Source organism: Takifugu flavidus, chromosome 19 (assembly GCF_003711565.1).
Source record: "Takifugu flavidus isolate HTHZ2018 chromosome 19, ASM371156v2, whole genome shotgun sequence".
Classification (NCBI taxonomy): Eukaryota; Metazoa; Chordata; class Actinopteri; order Tetraodontiformes; family Tetraodontidae; genus Takifugu; species Takifugu flavidus.
In genome coordinates, this window is record NC_079538.1 from 7,255,661 (window position 1) to 7,261,189 (window position 5,529).

The following is a 5,529-nucleotide window of genomic DNA, read 5'->3' on the forward strand; positions in this document are numbered from 1 at the left end:
TGATGCCTTCTTCCTTCACCTCTGGACAGGGATGTGTGTGTGTGCGTGTGTGTGTGGTGCAGCATTCTGCCACAGAGTGAGACATCGCCACACTGTAATTGCCGATGGCGTGTGTATTAACAGAGAAACTGGTTCCTAATTGGCAGCTGTTGCATGGTGGGTTGCTGCAGCTGTTTTGGGAGCCACAGTAGAGCACTGCTGTGACCTTGGAGAGGAGGGGACGGGCATGATCATGTGCACGCGTTGTGCCTCTGTTGTGATCAAGAGAAAGTCCAAAGAGAATGTTTGACTGTTAAATGGAGGTGGACAGGAAGTGGCTCCACGTTCCAGCGAGGAACTGGATCTGCCCTCCAGAACGTCTCTGGTTTATTCCGTCTCCGTATTCTCTGCGGTACCGTTCACATCGTGTATCCAACATCTACTTTGAACTGGGGTGGCTCAGCATGGCTTCCACATTAACACCATTTCAGTGTAATTGGATTTAATTGCTCTTTTAATTGCGCCTCCTCGAGTGCTGCAGTTTAAACCAAATGTTTGGTGCAGATGAAAACCCTCTTTGAGGCGATCTGATGTTTCAACAGTTGAAACCAGGATATCTCGCTGTTGGCCCAATAAATAAATAAATATTTCTAAATTCTAGTTAGCCAGTACACTATTGCTGTAGTGTGCTCTCACACATCCCTGCACACACACACACACACACACACACACACACATGCATTTAAGCTCACCCCAGCACAAATACACACTTCCAGCTGGTTGAGGTGGATACCGTGTCCTTTAGCTTGTTGGCTCAAGATGCTTTAGCATTGTCTCATTACTGTTGCCCAGTCCCCCCTGGGACTGAGCGTCCCTGGGGTGTTGTCCTCTGATTCTGCTGCTTTGCTGATTAAAGACGGAGGAACAAGAGGAAGAAAGAAGCCGGAGCTGCTGCTGCTGCTGAGACTCGGAGCAGATAACAGGGAGCAAAGGGCCGCACACTCGCCGCTTGTTGACAGAGCTCGAGCGCTGGAGGGGAAAAGATGAGGGTTCACAGATGACACCCAGGCTGTACTACAATAATCCAAAGCCCATTTAACTCTTTTTTTTGTGTACACACACACACACACACACACACACACACACACACCCCTCCAGGATTGCAGAGACAGAAATGCTGACCTTGTTCTTTCTTCATTCTTCCAGTTCACCCTATCCAGTTAAGTGCTGGATGCCTTGTTGTGCCTGGGTTATGTCCCGGTTATATAATTTATTTTCACCATTATTGTGTCATTCCAGATTCTCAGACCAGGCTACAACTTAAAAACCCACAGTACAGACAAATGACAGCTGTGGCGATGAAAGGAAACAGTCTTAATGGTGGGTGTTCATATCTGTATCAAGAGCAGATCAGAGCAGACGCAGAGGGAGGGGACGTGCACCATATATGGGATTCGGATCCCCCAGAAATGGGAAGCTGGGCTCCGTCGCACAGGTGAGCAGCCAATCTGCCAACACAGCACCAAGCACACCGGCCTGCTGTGGCCCCACCCAGTGGTTTCTACCCCGCGTTTGCTCTGATTTAAAGGTGCAGAGCCAAATAAAGAACACAAGGTCATCTTCCTCACACACGAACTGTCAGGTGACCAGAGAAATCCCGTGTAATTTGGTTTTCAGGTGTAATTTACACAGGTCCTCTCTCCTCATTTCCCCGTGACCTTCATTTTTCAGCAGTAGATAATAGTTGGTTCCTATTTGAAGGTCAAAGGCCTTTTAGAGAAGGGCACCAGATCGGCTGTGTGTGTGTGTGTGTGTGTGTGTGTGTGTGTGTGTGTGTGTGTAACTGATGGTTCACCTGTCGCTGTTGTCGTCACGCCCCAGCCCGCCTCAAACCTAAACACGCGTCGGAGAACACGAGTGCACAGATGAAGAGCTTGATTATGGGCTGGTGTGGAGGAACACTGGCTTCTGTAATCATGCATCCTTTATTCCTCCCCGTTTACAGCGCCGCCTCTGCCCCCGTGGATGATGGGTAATGTAACAGATAGACGGCTGGATGGGAGGACACACATGATTTCCCTAAATGGCACCGCGGCGACGGCTTAAATCAGGGCCTAATTGGCTTTTGAGGGAGATGATTGCATTAATTCGGAGACCTGGGCTGGGTTTAAGCAGCAGAGCCCAGCGGTGTCAGGTTGCCAATACAACAGCGGTTTACGTTTCATCCGACTTTATTGGATTGCTCAGTAGCTGTCGCCAATCACGGGGGATAACTGCACAGCTTAATTAGCCATCAGCACGTCCCCCGAGACGGCTCGCAATCACAGCATCCTCATCCCACCGAGAAGATTTTCAAAACCTCAAGCTCCGTGTTCAGGGGTCAGGGGTGAACCTCTAACGCCAGGCCTCCACTTAAAAGGTAACGGGCGCGGTCGCCATGGCGAAGTGCCGATTTCAGAGGGTGTGAATTGATTCAAAGTGAAACCGCGCTGGAGGGCCAGCGATAACCCTCCCCGTGCTCCACATTGATCATCTCGGCTAATGCAACAGAAGACTTCCCTGTCTTTTCTACTCCCTCTTCTTTATTTTTATTCTTTTTTCTTCTGACGATCTGCGTTGGGTGTACGAGAGGCCTCATATCAGAATCTCTGATATGAATCGTATCTGATGCCAGTTAAACGGTGTAGAATCATGGTGCAGCCTCCGCTAACCCCCCCAACCCCCCCTTCAAAGGCCTGATGGGATTAAGGGTCTCAGCTCGGTTAGACTTTGACATTGAAGTGAGGACACGGTTCTGTTCAGCAGGCCCTCCTCTTCTGTCAGTCTGTAGCTTATAGCTGTACGTGGACCCGCAACCTCTTTCCCAGAAACCTGTCCTCCCCCAGGTCTGATACTGCAGCTATATGAGCACTGGCAGCACTAATTGTAGCATCCTGCAGCCCACCTCTTCACATGTGTGTCTCTATTTGCTACATAATGCACAGCAAAATACTCATTCTACTACCAAAGTGGGGACATTTCTGTAAAGTGGGGATATTTTTGCCCCCCCTCCTCCAAAAAAAAGGGGGGGGGGTCAAGGGATGTTTAAAGGTTGCGATATGGTTTGAAGGTTGAGGTTAGAATTAGGTTTAAGTGAGAGATATGTGTAATGTACTATATGAAGGTCCCCACAATGATAGAAATACAAGGGTCTCTGTGTGCCAGGGATCAGCTTATCGTCTTGCCTGATTATAGGAATGGACACCAGCTGTGCTGCTCCAGGTCCAGACAAGATTAGCCTATCACACCCCTCCTCTGAGCTCTGCAACATGCCTACACACACACACACACACACACACCACAGTGCTGTGATATCAGCCATTTCTGTTTGTAACACACATTTGACCTGAAATCTGGTTAAACAGCTTATTTTCTTGTTTGCTCTCTATCCCGCACTTGTTGGGAAGCAGCAGCGGCACCTGGCTCATAAACTCTGGCTAATAGCATTATACTGTATTACTGCCTCCGCTGTGCGCGACACACCTGCACGTATGTTCAGCACTACTGTCTGCCATTGAAAACCACCTCTTATCAAATCCCCCCCAAGGTTACTGGCTCGTCGGCTCACTGTCACTCTGGGTTTGATACCTGTGCACCACACATGCGTGATCAACCCTCTTTTGGGAGTTGTCGCCGCCAGAAGTTTGCAGTATTTCCTCTGTGCCGACCCGCCCGTGCGTGTGGGTCGCCGCCAGGCCAGGTGGGGCCGCGGGGGGTTGATGCTGAGGCAGAAGAGCAGGAGTCTGGAACTCAGGTGCGTCGTGATCCACTCGGTTAACCGCAGCTCGTCGAGGTCAGGAGCATCTTGTCGCGCCGATCATTCCGCTCGACAAGACGCCCTGATTCTCAGCCCGAGCGGCTTCTGTCCCCTCTTTGTTTTTCACTTCCTTCAGGCTTGGCTGCTTCACGCCGCGGCGGCAGAGGCGTCTGCGCGCACCCGCTCTGCCCGCGCCTTAATGAGACGTGCACGCAGCGAGCGGCGCGCAGCACGTTTCCACCTTTGCTCACGCTCGGTACGCAAACGTACCAGCAGGTCTGCAGGTGAGAGCTGTCGCTTCACCGTCCAGCTTCACTGGCGGGTCCTCCTGCCGGGACTGTAAACACCACACACACACACACACACACACACACACACCACTGTAAACAGCGGTTTCTGCATCACGTGTTACCGAGACTGAACGTGTTTGTCCCTCAAAGGTAAAGGACACAGTAATAAAGTGTCTGAGTGAGAAGCCTTATCAAAGAACACACACACACACACACAATCCTGCCATATGAATGGCCCCCACCCCAACACAATAGTGCTAAATGAAATCACACACGTGCACGCACCGCTCCTCCCGCACGCAAGAGTCGACTAATAAGGACCTCTTTGTTTGTCTGCCTAATGTATTCCACATCAGCCGCATGCAGCATTACTTTTCGCTTGAAGGTGTGTGTGTGTGTGTGTGTGTGTGTGTGTGTGTATGTGTGTGTGTGGTCAATTTCAGTTTATTATGCAAAGCAGCACTGCAGCAAGTGTTCCCAAACCACCCGTGATTGCTGAATTAATAATTCGCTCCTCGGTAGACCTCAAATATTATTTGTTTGTTTGTTTGTTTTTTTGGGGGGGGTGTCAACCATTACCAGGATGCATCGTTTGCACCAGCTACCTCTGAGCAAATGGGTTGACATGGAAACACAAAGCGTAAAAGCCTTTTTTTTTGGTCAACATGAGCAGATCGGCCCATTTTTGGGGCGAGCCCTAGATGCCCCTCACATGCCCCCGCAGCTATTGCTTCCACGCCATCACCCCTGCCTCTGGGGCCGGCGGAGACCTGTTTGGGGGGAGCGTGTCAACAAACAGCCCGAGCAGGTGCCGATGTCAGTGTCCTCTCAGGCGTGAGAAGCCCCCGCCGGGCTTGTCAGGGCTGCTGCGGTTATGTGTGAGCTGACGGACGCACCGGTGCACCGAGCTCCAGAACCGGACCAGCTCACCTCGGGAGCCCATCTGGGCTTCAGGTCACAACCTCCCACGGACAAGATCCAACATTAGCTTTCTAGAGCTGTTGTTTTGGGCAGCACTCAACTCCAACAGTCGTCACCATGGATACTGAAAGATTCCTGCCTTTTTATTTTTTATTCTTTGCATTTCCCCCCCTGGATCCAATCATAAATGATCAGGTGTTGGTTCCTGAAGGACTCCACCAAGCCCTGGGCTGGCTTCTTATGCCCCCACTTCCACTCCCACTCACCCAGTGGGAACACTGAGGGCGAACTGGGAAGAATGGGACGAATCCTGCCTCTGCTGGGCTCTTTCACCCCGCTGCAGCATCCCGGCAACCATCTCCAGGTGCAGTGGCGCAAAACCCACCGTGCGTGCGTGCGTGCGTGCGTGCGTGAGAGGGACACACGCGCGCGGGGGGGGAGCGGGGAGGGTCGTCGCTAAGAGCAGATGAAAGGAGGAGGAGACAGAGAGGGGAAGAGAGAGAGGGAGCTCGGAAAGGTGGCGGGATTTGCGCTGGAGCCTCG